At 36.6% G+C, this 16529-nt stretch overlaps 1 long non-coding RNA gene across 17 annotated transcripts in view; it reads right to left on the bottom strand.

The window, feature by feature from the left end:
* The window catches only part of LOC140628694 (uncharacterized), a 262851-nt gene that overhangs the window by 208971 nt on the left and 37351 nt on the right, over positions 1-16529 (bottom strand). For 11 of the 17 annotated variants that reach the window (XR_012026708.1, XR_012026705.1, XR_012026701.1 and 8 more), the window contains one exon: positions 14842-14914. The exons of the other annotated variants lie outside the window; for them this stretch is intronic. This is a non-coding gene — a long non-coding RNA (uncharacterized lncRNA). The remainder of the gene's footprint in view (positions 1-14841; positions 14915-16529) is intronic. 17 annotated transcript variants of the gene reach the window in all.

The raw sequence follows: 16529 nt of genomic DNA, 5'->3' as shown, positions 1-16529 counted from the left end.
AAATATTTGGAGAAAAACATAAGAAGTTATGACATACCACAAATACCTGGGTAAATGGTTTATGTCTTTCCCCTTCCATGTTTCACATTTCTCTTCCCCTCAATTAAAGCTATTTGTTCATTCTTTCAATCAAAATTTATTGAAGGTCTAATATGTGCTAGTGATATTATAATATAACTACCCAAACTAACTAAACTAAATGTATTACTAGACCAAACATCTTTAATAGTTGAGTTCATCTTATATCTTTGTCAATTGGGAAGTAAGAAAATTGGTAGACAACTGGAATCGCAGTATATCATGTGGTATCATAAAATCTGACTCCACATCTAAAGATTTATACACAGGGAGAGAATTAAAGGGATAAAGCTGGATAAAAGATCTAACAATGGTATAGACTGACTTTTTTTTTTTTTGTCTACTCCTAATGCCCATGTCTATTGCTGGAATTTTAAGAGAGTATTTCTATGAAGTTCAATGTACTTTAATACATTTTACAAAAGGATTGACTGCCTTGGTCAGTTAAGAGTGGGTTGTGCCAGCCTGATAGCATTATTTGGATGCCTGCTATTTGGGTAAAACTTTAAAGGTCAATTATCTTGGATCAAAAAGACAAGTTATTTCAAGTATTTTTGGACAATAAAGAGCCTTTGCAGTGTCTAGGAACCTCAAGGGTGCTATAATGAGCTTTCATGTACATAAGTATCAATTTATACCAGTGAGATAGATCCTACAAATGAAGTGGTTGGATGAAAAGGTATGCACTATTAAAATGTTCATAGTTACTGTCAAATTACTTTCCAAGATGCTTAGAGCAAATGTATACTCCTGCCAACATCTGTGAGATATTGCTCTTTTCCTGTACCTGCACTCACAGTAGGTATCATAAAACCTTCTAATTTTCTACTCTAATTAAAAAAAAATCACACACTTTTGATATTTCATTTTTCATTTCCTGGAAAACTACTCAGGTTGTGACTATTTTTACATGTTTATTGATTAGATTTTAATTCTGGAAATACTGTATTCACACTCTGCCTATATTATACTGTATTAATTGTATTTTCTATGATAGATGATTATTGACTTGCTGGATTTTTTGTGTATTAGAGATGTGAGTTTTTTGTCTGTTATATTTAAAATTTTTTTTAAAAGATTTTATTTATTTATTCATGATAGTCACAGAGAGAGAGAGGCAGAGACACAGGCAGAGGGAGAAGCAGGCTCCATGCCGGGAGCCCGATGTGGGACTTGATCCTGGGACCCCAGGACTATGCCCTGAACCGAAGGCAGGCGCCCAACTGCTGAGCCACCCAGGCGTACCTAAAAATGTTTTTTTTTAAAGATTTAATTTATTTATTCCTGATAGTCAGAGAGAGAGAGAGGCAGAGACACAGGCAGAGGGAGAAGCAGGCTCCATGCCGGGAGCCCGATGCGGGACTCGATCCCGGGACTCCAGGATCGTGCCCTGGGCCAAAGGCAGGCGCTAAACCGCTGAGCCACCCAGGGATCCCCCTAAAAATGTTTTATTCTCATTTTTGTTGTTTGAATTTATTTATAGAATCTTTTGAGATACTAGAAATTTTAATATTTATCTGATTAAAGTGATCAGGTTTTTATTCCTTCTGGATTTTTTTTTAATCTTACTAGGAAATCCTTATCCATATGAATTCACAATTATTATCTTCTTACATCATTGCATTTTTTCCATTTCAGTTTTAATAATTCCAACATATATATTTTTTCCATTTCAGTTTTAATAATTCCAAATATTCCAACAAGATGAAATATAAATTAATTTTCTTCCTAACATATTTCAATGGGCCCAATTAGATTTATCGAATAATCCTTCATTCCCTCACATCTTTGATTACTCCTATTTAAATATATTTCATCCCCGCTTATGTTTGGATCTATTCCTTGACTCTGTTTTTCTGTTCTATTCATCCATTTGTTTATTCTTTTGTCAACAGCGTAGTCCTTTGATCATAGCAGCTTTTTGATATATTTTGATATCTGATAGGTCTAGTTCTTCTACAATATTCTTCTTCAAAAATCTTGTCACTTCTTGCATTTCTTCTGTCATAAGAACTCTAAATTAATTTTTTATAATTGCAAAGAAATTCACTTGGATTTCGATTGAAAATGAATTAATATACTAACTCCATTGCCTAGCCTTGCTATTATCAACTATTTCTATTTTTTTTTAAAGATTTTATTTATTTATTCATGAGAGACACAGAGAAAGAGAGAGAGAGAGAGGCAGAGACACAGGCAGAGGGAGAAGCAGGCTCCATGCAGGGAGCCCGACGTGGGATTCCATCCCGGGTCTCCAGGATCACGCCCTGGGCCAAAGGCAGGCGCTAAACCACTGAACAACCCAGGGATCCCCTTATTAACTATTTCTAAATAAAGAAATATTATCTCTTTAACCTTAAAGACTGCTATTCAGATGGAAAAATCATTTTGACTGCAAATCAAAATCTGTAATTCATGTCTGATCCTGTGATGTGCTGCTCATATGTTTTCTGTCTCTGTAGCCTCCTATATGTCATTACTGATGAGTAGTCACATGGATATCTTATGCTTCAGCGTCAATTACTCTGAAGGGCATCTGCCTTAGTCCTGGAGGTGATCCCCAGAGCCCTCTAAAATTATTTTCATGTAAGCCACAAGATTTACATTTCATCTTATAACATATCAAACCTACTCAATGGTATTTTGAAACAGATACTTAATTTGCATTTAGGAATACATTATGCCTTTAAGGTATTCCCTTCCTTTCCAAGGACCATGAGATGTCTATTAATTAAGGTACTTTTTATATGGTTTCAGTATGTTCTTATAATTTTTCATTACAACATGTATTCCTTGGTATTTCATAGATTTTGTGGCAATTGTGAACAGAATTTCTTATTCTTTCTATTTCAATTTCTAATTGTATATTGTTAGTATAAAACAAAGTTCAACTTATTTCTAGCCAACTTCCTTAATTTCCTTATCCTGATTGTTGATTTATTTGGTGATTTTGAGTTTTCTAGGTACACAATCATTTGCAAGTAATATTGATTTTTGTCTCATATTCTAAAATTCTACATATTTGATTTTGCTGTCTTGTTGCATTAATTAATAGTCCAAATAATAATTACAGATAGAGCAAAATATTTTTTATATTAATGCTCAATAGTTATACTGAATACTATGTAGGGGGAATATCTGAATACTTAATGACAAAGGAGATGCACTCATGCACTCATTTTAAAAAGATACAGAATTATTTCTGGGCTACAGTCTAGTTTTAAAACACACACACTCTCACATAAAATACAAAAGAAAAAAAGAACCCTGGGTGAGTCAACATAGAAACTGTATCAACATGGGATGATAGAATTTTCCCTTTTAAAAAATATTTTTTGTTTTTTTACAATTTCCACATTGAGCACATACAGTTCTCATGATCAGAATAAAACCACAAATATATTAAGAACAAGATAGAGATTTTTAGGGGAAGTACTATCAGATAATGAGAAGGAGCTTCTTACTTGGTCCGCAAGGTCTAGCCACTAAGTTCCAAAATATTAACTGCAGAGAGTTTTTAATATGATGGCAGTTGCTCAACACCCCATCTTTATATTTCTATGACTCTGGTTGCTCTCTTCACAGATTTATGGAATGCTGGCACTGCAACTCTCCTTCAGTGCAAACTGGCTCTGCCAACGCCATCTGCAAAATGCATTTGCTGAAAAATGTATTTGCAAAATGACTACTTTGTTGGACGTAAGTAGAGGAAAGAAAGAATTTCTGCCGAATGCTGCCTAGAAGACCTCCCCCATCACTTGAGAGTTCCCTTCTCCCCTAGAGATCTTTTTCTTCTTTCTCTACCAGCGATCATCCCCTTAGTTGACACCATTCCAGTTAAAACTGGTCTCTTTGCAGGCTTGCTGGTCAGCTTTCCTCTGTTTCATGCAGGTTATAAAATGGTTGTAATTTCTGTACTTGCACAGAATTAAAGAACTTGCAGTCTCATGTTTTATAGCCTTTGTCCATTCTTTCTAAGGAGATTTTATTTAGAAAAGATGTTCACCTGAATTTGCTATTAGCTGTGAGTCAGCCAATCTAAGCCACAGGAGCATCTTAAATTTTAAGGATAGAGGCTCTGTAGGCTTTGTTGTCTGTGGCCTTTGATTTCTTTCCCTCCTCGCATGAATAGAGTGGAGGGCAATGGAGGTTAAGGAAACCACATGGAGCAGAAGCTGTCAAAGGCTTATTAAGTAAAATCTAAGACAAGAATTCCAAACCCACCAAGCTTGAAAGCATAAACTTTCCTTCAAACACTTAGAACATGGATATGTTCCTTAGGGGTTTGGTTTTGTGTTAGAAAGTCCAAATTATTTTTCATCTTGTTAAAGAAGATTTTTATGGAAATGTTAATATTTTTAAGTGGACTGCTATATACTGAGTGTGTGTTCTTGGTTTGAGGAAATCAGGAACATCCCACGTTTTGGTCCATATTTAAGGTTTTAGATGGTATTTTCTTCCTTTCTTTTATTTACTAACAGAGATGCTACTACTGAAAACAAACTGTTGCTTTGTCAAAGCCCATATTCTGTTACTCACTGTTATTTATTCAGAGTCTAATAAAACATTATGCTACTAATCAAAGGTGATAGATACAAAGCATTGTTTTGTCTTCTGGCATTATGGATTATGCTAATGGCCATCTGCCCATAATTGATATTTTGTTCTTCAGTCACAGAAAAACAGAATAGACTATAAAAGACAACTATTTTGTTGTGATAGATGCTTTTGCAATTGTCTTTTATTCTCCATTATGTTTTTCATAATTTCTTAGTTAATTATTTAGTAGTATAATACTTTTATGGCACTAGGACTGTCACTGCATTCCAAATGGGGATTTGAAATATATTGTATATACACAGTGATGTCATCCCTAATAACCTCACTGTGCAGCTGGAAAATAACAATCAAGCCCATAACAGTTAAGACATATTGGGGCTAATATTTTTACTTTTCTTTTCATACATGTTGAAGGGTAACTTGCACTTTAGTTTTCTGTAGAGTAAGGATTAGTAATAAAAATAAGCAATCCAGAAAAAGGTAGGCTTAATGGTTATAGTGATAAATCAATTAGGCCAAAGTCATCTTCGATTTTGCATATATAGCCCTAAATTAGAGGGAAACTCATTTCTTCAAGGAATTCATTTGCAACTCCACTCTCCATTTTGTTAATAATAAATTTATTTTTTATTGGTGTTCAATTTGCCAACATACAGAATAACACCCAGTGCTCATCCTGTCAAGTGCCCCCCTCAGTGCCCGTTACCCATTCTCCCCTCTCCATTTCAATCAGAAGTTCCCCTTTGTAATTGTGTCTGGAAGTAGATGCGGATATATGTAGTTGAAAAACATTCATTGTGTATGTGAAGAGAACTCCACTAAATACTATTAAATACTAGGAGGGAATACAGAAGAAGTCAAGTATGTGGTACTTGCCCTAGAAAAATTTATGATCCAATTGGGAGCTGTAGTCTACGACTTAGGAACATTTGTAAGCAAGGCATCCGGGATGAATTGATAGAGGCCTTAAGTGCTGGAAGATAAGGATTTGGGTAATAAAATTACCCACAGAAATTACTCACTATTTTGAAGGGTCTAAACCAAGAAGAGAAGTTAAAATCTTTCCTGAGATCTTTAGAATCTGCATGCACACAGTGAATAGACATCATCATTTAAAGGTCATGGTATAGTCCCATGGTAAAAAGTAGCCCTGCATTGATAGTTGAAATGGCATCATTGGTAATACATGTCTTTGAATTAAGTAAGTGCTCCTCTCTCCATGAATTAAGTATGATTGGTATCTCAGAGACGTTAAGTGATGTGATTTTCTTGCCAGAGTCAATAGCAGAACATGTATCTGTATACACAGTTTCAAATTACAGACATGACAAGCTTTTCAGATCCTCAAAAAGAGAAGGGATGGAACATAATGTCTGCTCATTTTTCTGTCGAGTTCCTAATGTATCACTGTATATTGTATATTAGCCTTTTGTTTTTCATACATATGGCAAATATTTTCTCCCATCTGTATTTTTCTGCTGTTGTTAGTACTTTATTATGGCACCTTGTGCTACGTTTTTAATTTTTATGTTGTCAAATATAAGAACTTTTCCCTTATGTGTGTGTGTGTGTGTGTATATATATATATATATATATATATATATATATATATATATATATTTGATTTAATGTTCAGGAAGGCATTCTCTACCCTAAGATTACACAAATAGCCTCTTTTGTTTTCTTCTATTTTTTGCTTTCAACTTTTATGTTTATATTTTTAATTTATGTGGATTTTGTGTTGATGTATGGTATGAAGTACAGTTTAACTTTGTTTCATTTTTCCCCCAGCTTGTTGTGTTATCATTATATATTTAATGATGACAGAAAAACCTTTATCACATATTGAATTACAATGCAAATATTGTTTTTTTTTTGTTGTTTCTGGAATCTCCATCTGTTTAGTTGATTTATTTGTCTATTCTATTTAGTGTCAGGATTATATTCTTTTTTTGCTGTAGTTTTATAGTGGATTTTTATATTTGTAGGGCAAGATTCCCTCAACATATTTTCTCTTCCATAAGAATTTTAGAATCAACTTGCCATGTTTCAAAAGAAACTCTCACTGGGTTTTTGGTTGTAATTGAATTGAATTGAACTGAACTGATGGCTTAATTGGAGGGAATTATCTTTATAATATAGAATATTCTTATATAGAAATATGATCCACCTCCACCCTCATGCTTGTTTATATGTATACTTCAGTCATGTATTATATATTTTTATCTCAAAAAAGTTCTACACAATTGAATCTGAAGTCATTTTAACCATATTTTCCATGTATTTATCTCTTTCCAACTTATTTTGCATTCAGTCAACTATATTCAAGAGCAGTTGTGAAGCTCTGAATGCCTACCAGTGCCCATGACACCACTCCCATGATTCTTCCTTAATGAACATGGATCCAATACTCTGACCACAACCAACCAGAGATCAGCACCAGTAACATATAAAATAAAATTTTTGGAAAAAAAAACAACTCTGCTCATTAAAATGGTTACTCTCTAACCAATCTAATCCTCTCTATTGGGGAATTTATTTTATTTTATTTTATTATTTTATCTTATTATTTTATTTTATTTTTAAGATTTATTTATTTATTTATGGGGGGCAGGGGCAGAGGGAGAGAATCTCAAGTAGACTCTCCACTGAGCAGGGAGCCTGACACGGGGCTTGATGTCACAACCCATGAGATCATGACCTCAGTCATAGCCAAGAGTCAGATACTCAACTGACTGAGCCACCCAGGTGCCCCTCTATTGAGGAATTTTAATTTGGAGATACAGAAAAAGTTAGTGATTGGTTGTTGGGCAGAAACTGGATGAGAGAAAATATGAAGTAGAAGAACAAGGCAGCAAAGTTCATAATTATTCAGAAGCCGTGAGATAAGAGAATACAGAGATGACCAGGAGTAGTAGCCCAAGTGGAACAAATGGAAGCAGATAGAGGGAAGAGCTGAGTCAGGAATATGGTAGAGCTGTGATAATAGGGAGCAATAAACATCTGTTGGTGAAGGGATAGAAATAAGACTGGGGGGATCCCTGGGTGGCGCAGCGGTTTGGCGCCTGCCTTTGGCCCAGGGCGCGATCCTGGAGACCCGGGATCGAATCCCACGTCGGGCTCCCGGTGCATGGAGCCCGCTTCTCCCTCTGCCTGTGTCTCTGCCTCTCTCTCTCTCTCTCTCTCTGTGACTATCATGAATAAATAAATAAAATCTTTAAAAAAAAAAAAAACAAATAAGACTGGGTCCCTGCTGCTTGTATCTTGAGTAATATTCCAGCTCTCCAAGGGCTACTATTGAAACTCTTTCCTGTCCTTTGTTTCTCTGTGTATTTTTCCAACTAGCACTTTTGAACTCAGTCAATCTGAACACGTCTCTGTTCCTTGCAAACTGAAAGATTCCAGTAACATTATTGCCTTCTTTGAATTTGAGAACCTCCTGCTGAATTCCATCCCAAATAACTTCTCCCTGTTTCCCTCTCTCCTATAAAATAAAGCTCCTAGTTCAGACTCCATATCCTTAAAAGTACAGGAAAAGAGCAGAGAGTTGCTTGGGGACACCTTTACCTATCAAACAGAGGATGCTAGAAGTGGTTTACAAGAGTTGTCTATGTAAATGTCTCCAATTCTTCACTTTCCATTCTTCCTTGAACCCACTACCCCACCATTCTACCACAATTACTCTTGTGTAGGCCAGGGAGCGTTTCTACATTGATTAATCCAGTGTTCAATCCACCTTCCTCAATTTATTTAATTTTTAGCAGCATTTGAAATATTTGATGACTCGCTTTCTTGAAACACTACCTTTGTTTAGCTGCTGACATCACACTCCTCCTCTTCCTGCTGCCCCATTGGCCAGTACTTCTCCATCTTCCTTGCTAGTTCATCCTCATCTCCTCAAACACTGCAGTGCCATAGGGTTCATTCAGTCTTTGAGCCTTTTCTCTGTCTACACTTACTTCCTAGGTGACCTTGTGTAGCCTCAGCCCTTTAAAAAATCTATAAGTTGATTTTCAGATTTATCTTTCCTCTAAGCTCTCCCCTTAGCTCCAGACTCACATGTCCAATTGCCTAATCAACACCTACACTTGGCTAAGAAGCACCTCGATCTTTTTTAAGTCCACAACTGAACGCATGATCTTGCATCTTCCCTTTGTAAACCTGCTTTTTCCTCTCTGTGTTCCATTTTAATTAATGGTAATTCCATCCTTCTAGTTGCTCAGTCCAAAATTCTTGGAGCTGTCCTTGATTTCTCTTTTTCTCTTTCACATCCCAAACTCATCCACAAATGCTCCTAGTTAATATCTTCAATATATATCCAGAGTCTATCCATTTCTCACAATCCCTGCTCCTATAAACCTGATCCACTCCATCATCTTCTCTTGTCTTGATTATTCTAATAGCTTCCCCAATTCCCAACTTGGCCCCATAAGTCTGTTCTTGACACATCAGCTAGAGTGATCTTGCTGAAGTAGAAATCAGATCTTGTCACTCCTCTGCTAGAACATACTTCACTCAGAGTAAAAGCATTTAAATTTTGCAACCTTCCCCCCCTCATCTGATACTCTGCCCATCTGACATTCCTTATCCCCCTTCCTTGATGTACTTTCTCTATAATACTTTGAACTTTCTAACATACTATTTGTTTTACTTACTTAGATTGTTTATTGCCTGACTCCACCTTTTAGACTATATATATTTTTTTCTTTCTTACTCATTATTTCAATATCTAGAATGGTACCTAAAACATAGTGAATGCTCAACAAATACTCACTAATTTGTATTAAATAATTGATGTCTCCTGACACAAAGACAAGAAAGTCACCTGAGTACAAATAAAAGGGCTTAAATATCGGGCAACCTTCCCTATATCTCTTCACATACCAGCTAACTCTTTGTTGGGTGACTCTCCAATGTATTTGCATTGCAAGCTGTGATTACCCTGTTTGTACGAGTAGATATTGTGACTATCTATTAATCTTCCACACTAGACAGCTCCTACGTGGTAGAGATGGTTTAATATTCACTACTTATTTTTGTATTGACTGAATACAGAGCCTGTCAACAATAGGTACTTTGTACAATTTATTGAATATATGGATAAATCCATGAATAAAGGTTGTTGTTGGTCCTGGAGTTGCCCTACCTGGTATGTTATTAATATTGACATTGTCTTCTTTCTGGAAGAAATAGAAGTCTTTCCAGCTATGTCTCAGAAGAATGCTTCTAGTTCGGTAACCCCCGCCCCCCCAAAAAGCCTATATTTGCTGACTCTAAAGAGTCAAGCTGGCCAAAGCCGACAAAGCCACTATGAATGCTGGCCTTCTTTTCTCCCCAAGAAGACTGTGTAAGACTAACAGCTCCAAAACTCCTTTCCCTAAAGGGCTGAACCTTTAGAAGTGAACAAATATTGAATGTAAAGATTGTTCTCTGAGCCTCAGTGCACACAAGAATTGCTGTCCCTCTGGGGTGTTAACTGGCCCTGTACCTAGAGACAACAGCTTTGCTCAAGTCAGAATGATTTGAGCTCTGAAACAGCAGCTCTTTCCAATCAATGTTCAAAGATAATCACTGCTCCTTTTCTTACGTTTCCCCCCCCTCCAAAAATTACATTGTGTTAGTGATGGCACAGACTTTGTAAAACTGTTGGTTTTACCATAAAATAAAGCAGCATAAAATCAGTTTTGCTGTTCAGATGGTTTCAAGAACACCTCCCTGTGCCACAGAGGCATTTTCACATGTGTCCCTGTTGCCCTCTTGATTAAATCGCCTGGGCAACAGTATTAGGTAATGTGATGCTTTGTGTATCTGAATTAAAGCTATGGAGAAATAGAAATTGTTGGAGTGATTTGCTGTTGCTGTTTGTTTTTGTTTTCCATGAAGTTATATTTCTTGTAGGAGAGGGTTCAGCATCTTTTCTTTCCTTGTATTTTTCCCCTTGTTTCAATTCCCTTTATTTTTTAAAGATTTTTATTTATTTATTCATGAGAGACAGAGAGAGAGAGAGAGAGAGAGAGAGAGAGAGAGAGAGAGAGGCAGAGACACAGGCATAGAGAGAAGCAGGCTCCATGCAGGGAGCCCGACGCGGGACTCGATCCCTGGTCTCCAGGATCACACCCTGGGCTGAAGGTGGCGCTAAACTGCTGGGCCACGGGGGGCTGCCCTCCATTCCCTTTAAAGAGCATATGCCAAGGCATCAGAAGCATGAAACCAATAGAAAAAGTGCTGGTGTCCAATTGGATACTACCCCTCAACCCTGGAAAGTAACACTTTCTCTGTTGCAAAGCACTGAAATGCTGAAACAGGAAACGCAAGAAAGCATCATGCTGTTTTGTTCACTTTCCACGTCTTAACAATGTAATTGTTTTTATGAGTATTAAAAATTTGACCTATTACCAACCAACCCCCTAATTTTCAGTTAGCACCTTAATTATCAGGTAATTGGAAACTAATACCTAATTTTTCAGTCAAGCTTTTGTCAGGGATTTCAATAGTAATCAGCAAGAATGAGTTTTGCCCTGCCTGCCAAAACAAAGTGGGGGAGGGTGGAGGATTTTTTTTCTTATTCTACACTTTTTCATGAGGAAATTCTATTTCATTATGAAAAGCACATTTTCCATTTGTGAAATAATTAGACAACAGAGTGCAAGGTGAAACTTATCTTTCTTGATCCTGCTTTCTATTAGAAATCCTTATACGTAATAAGCCCTCAATAAATGTCTTGTGAATTAATGTCTAAGCTCTTACACCTAAGTTAGTGGCAATGCACTCATTTTATATAGGAAAAAGCAGAGATCCAATATATGGCCATGCACCTGGGCCAGGTTTCCTTGTTCTCATTCCAGTCTTTTTCTCACTAAGGACTCTGCTGACATGAAGCAGGAATCATATTAAATACCCTGCCACTCAAGCCCAAGATTCCTTGGGACAGTAAACTGAAAAGAGCTTTGCAACAGCTGGTATCTAGATGTAATTTTTATTTTTATGGATCAACAAATGAGAATAAGTGAAGTCATTGAAGGAAAATTTTTAAAAGGAATCATCTGTCTGATGGACAATATATTAGCTTATTTTTATACCACATTTATGATTATTAATTACACATAACTACAATCATTCTCTCATGCTACTTTGATGTTCTGTGAGCTATTTAAAAGTGGGGGCAATATTCCACTCTCAGTCCCTGCAGCTGGCACTCTGGTCCAAGGAAGTTGCTCTCTAAATAAACCAGTAATTAATTCACTAATTCATTAGCGTCAATAAAAACAATTACTTTAATGGCATCAGGTGGTCATACAGACACACAGAAACACACAAAAACAAATCAAAGGTAGTCACTAAACCTATGGCAGGAAACAAAAAACAAAAAAAACCTATGGCAGGGAGAATTGATATCTGTTTTATAGTAAAGCTTGAAAATCTTAAATATATATATAGTGGGCCAAATCAAACCAAACTAATCCAATTCACACTCTTACATTTCCTGGGTCGGGAGTTAGTCCCAGACATTTAAAGCAGTCCATGCACTCTTTCACTCTCCAACACTCATCATTCCACACACTTTGACACTCACAGCTTCACTACTACAGTCTGTCCTGAGACCACCAGACCTATGTCACTTTATCCCTGATATGTCAGTTATACCCAAGAAGTCCTAGATTCCCAGGGTTCATCTCCCCCAGGCTAAATTCCATATAATTCCAGACTACCACCTCTCTTCTGTCCATTTCTCTGACCTTTTCCTGACTCTGGAAAGCCTTCTTCTATGTCCTCTGACTCACCACTTCTATCATCAGCAAAACCCACCATCCCTGACAGTTTTCATTCTCCTGTCACCAGGCTAAATTACTCACTCTGTCCCATTGTTGTGGCTTTTAAAAAAGATTTTATTTACTTATTTGAGAGAGAGCATGAGTGAGTGAGCACGGGGAGAGACAGACGTACAGGGAGAGAGAGAATCTCAAGCAGCTTCTTCGCTGAGCAGGGAGCCCCATGAAGGGCTCAATCTCATGACCTTGAGATCATGACCTGAGCCAAAATCAAGAGTTGGAAGTTCAACTGACTGAGCCAACCAGATGTCTCCCATTGTTGTGACTTCTAATGGCTGCTGAGCCATTCCCCAATCATTTCCCAAAGATGTTATTTCCTGGTACATTGACATTTTCTCTAAAATGACTCCAGTCTTAATTCTTAACAATTTCATAATAGCCATAACTGATACCCCAGCATTCCAATGTCCCAATTTCTTAAAGCTTTCCCCTCTAATGATTTTAGTTTTAATCTCACTTGGATACTCATTCCCACGGTCATAACCTTGATCTTATCATAACTAACGGTCAGCTCTTCCATAATCTCCATTTTAATCATCACTCTGTCCACTACCTCCCATCTGTCCATCTGATTCCTTCTCTTAACACCAACTCAAATGATTCTTCAACTCATGTTGACATAAGTGGTTCTACCAGCTTTGCCACTCTCCTTTAATCCTCATGTTTTTTCTTACCTCCTTGACTAGATTAAATTCCAGAGTCCAACATTAAAATGTTTCCCTTGCAATGACCCTCAACTCCCTTGCTACTCTCTTGCTTTGTTGTACTGTCTTAGAAGAACAATAACATGATTAAAACCAACTCTCTTCCTCTTATGTACCAGTATCTATGCAACTGAATGTAGCTGGATAAAATCACACAGCCATATTTACTGGAATTATTTTAAATTCATTCCCAGTAAGTACATGCGGATATTTAGTGTAATCCATGCATCTCTCACTCTCTAACATTCATACTTTTACTATGTCCTCTCTCTTTAATCCTCTACAACTGCCTACCCCACCTTTATTATCAGCTGACGAATTTGCTTACTCTATCATTGAGAAATTTGCAGTAATCAGAAGCAAATTTCCACATACTTGCACCATCAAAATATACTTGCACCATCAAATATACTCACCTACCAGCAGCTGGTCCTTACATACTCTACCTTCTCACCTGTTACCATCAATTAATTATGAATACTTCTAACACAAGCCATTCCTTCTGATCCATGTGTTCTCATTCCCCCTCACTTACTCTAGACACTGAATTGCTCCAGCAGTTCTTGGTCTCTCCTACACAATCATTTTTCTCCCCTCTACTAGATCATTCCCAGTAGCATATAAAAATGTTGCTATACCTTCTGTCTTTAAAAAAATAATCTCAGCTTCACTTTGCCATCCAGGCACTACCTCATTTTCATTGCAGCAAAACTCCTTGAGTTTTCTATACTTGCTATATCCAATTCTTTTTCTTCCATCCTCTCATCTTCAAACAAGGCTTTTACTCCTACCACTTCATACTAACCTGCTTTTTTCATGGTCACCAATGATGACCATGTTGCTATAGACAATGGTCAAGTCTCAGTTCTCATCCATCAGTAGCATTTGAATAGTGCTTCTTAAACTGTTTCTGGTTGAAATATCTGGATTCTATGATATATTTTATTCTTTTCCTTTTACCTCATAGGCTTTCCTTTCTGAGTCTCCTTTGCTGTCTTCTCCTTTTCTTCCCAATCCTTAATATAGGAGACACAAGAGATCCTTACTCATAACTCTTCTCTAAAATACATTTACTCTTTTGGTGATTTCATCCAATCTCATGTCTTTATATACCACCTATATGCTCATGACTCCCAAATCTACATCTTCAGCCTAGCCTTCTCTCCTAAACTCCAGACTTGTGTATGTAGCTGTCTACTTGGCATTTCCACTTGGATGTCTAATAAATATCTAATAGAATCCACAAATTCAGGCTTCAAAATGAGGGCTCTTGATCATCCCACACTAAAGCCTGCTCCTAGTACAGTCTTGCCCATCTCAGTTAACAGCAGAATTCTTTAACTATACCTTAAAATATTTCCAGAATCTGTCTCCTTTTGAACCCTCCACCAGTGCCACCCTTAGACCCGGAGAAGAGGTGGCTTTTCTCTTTGCTTACTTCTTTAGAGGGTGCCTGCCTAGCCCAAACACACAAAAATAAATTTATTAAGGAACACATGGGCATTTTTTGTTACATGAAAACAAACATTTAGCACTGACAAAATATAATCCGTAACCCTAAATATCTATTTTCCTGATGAATATCATTCAGGTGCCAGAGAAACACTTAACATCACTTGCTCTATTCTTAAAAAGATAAATAACTGCATATAAATTCTCTGAAGACTCACAGTTTGTGTGGCTGCCGAAATTGAAGATAGACACTGCAGCAGAGTGTGGGGAGGATCTGAAAGGCAGAAGCTCCTAAGTAATGAAAAGAACAAATTAACTTACCAAATCTTCCCTCTCAAATAGCATAAATGCAATAGAATCTTGAATAAGAAAATATTATTTCCTAGCAGTGCCGTGTCCACTTTCTCACTTTCATGTTCTAGTTCATGGTTCCAGAGGGAGTTATGAATTAATTCAGTATTCACAATTGGATATGGCACCTCAGGAATATTTTTTAATATTAAACAATTCACATTTCTTTAAATTTCCTCTAACTTGTGGAAAGAACGAAACCAATTTTTAAAGTTACTGTACATATCTACTTATCACTTTACTTTTTTAAAAGATATTATTTATTTATTCATGAGAGAGACACAGAGAGAGAGAGAGGCAGAGACACAGGAAGAGGGAGAAGCAGGCTCCATGCAGGGAGCCCGATGTGGGACTCTATCCCCAGCCTCCAGGATTATGCCCTGGGTTGAAGGCAGGGACTAAACCGCTGAGCCACCAAGGGATCCCCTACTTATCACTTTAAGTGTTTGTGAAATTTGTATATGTCCTGGAGAATAAATAATAAAATTTAAATATACTGTAATATTTTCTGCAATAATGAAAATTTGCCAAATGCACTCTGTTACACTATTTGAATGTGCTAATAAGTAAAATCTATGGTTCATTTATGAATCTAAGTATTGCTTTAACAATTTCATTTGCAATTGTAGTTTGTATTGTCTCACAGATAGTTTCCCCAAGTTGAAATTATTAACAATATATTAATAATATAATGACTCAAAAAAGGATACTTGCCATTGTCATGAACAGAATAAATATTATGTTAAAATCTTGATTATAACAATTATTTTGCTGAAATAAAGAAATATTTTATAGAATAGATATATAACAAACCATGAAATATATGTTTTATGTTATTAATAATGCATACATTGTCAGTCCACCAACAGAACTCCCAGATACATACAATAATAAATAAATTTGGTCATATTTGGCATTTTCCAGCTTTCAGTTATTTAAAAAGCATATATTTATGCATTAAAAACTTCTCAATATGAAGGCATATTTGTAAGATAGGAAGATAGAATATGTCATATTTAACACTTGTAGACTTTCATTTAAACTCCTTCCCTGAGCACCACACATTTAGGGTGGCCTAAGACTGGTCCCACTGAGTTCAAAGCCATCCTCATTGCTCACCTGAATGCTTGCAGTAATTTTCTAACTGGTTTTCTTGCTTACATATCACTGTACCATCTATTTTAAACCAACTAGTCAGAACGATTCTGTTGAAATGTGAGATTGAATCACTCCTATATTCAAAACCCTTCAAAGGTTTCTTACATCATCAGAACCAATTTTAAAATGGCCTACAAAGGTCCCATACCCTATCATTATATTTCTGCTTCATCTCCTATGACCCCTCTTAGTTTACTTACTGCCTTCTAGTCTCCTTAGCTTTCATACTGTTATGTGATGCACACTTTTGCCTCAGGCCCTTTTCATTGGTTATCTCCTCTGCCGAGAATGACCCTTCTCCTATAGATACATGGTTCACTTCCTCTTCTCTATTAAGCCTTTGCTCAAATATCACTTTCTCAAATGAGGCCCATTTAAAATTTCAAGCCATTCCCCA

Source organism: Canis lupus, chromosome X (assembly GCF_048164855.1).
Source record: "Canis lupus baileyi chromosome X, mCanLup2.hap1, whole genome shotgun sequence".
In the NCBI taxonomy this organism is placed as follows: Eukaryota; Metazoa; Chordata; class Mammalia; order Carnivora; family Canidae; genus Canis; species Canis lupus.
Note: the sequence above shows the minus strand (reverse complement) of the source record. Positions and strands in the feature narration are given on the sequence as shown.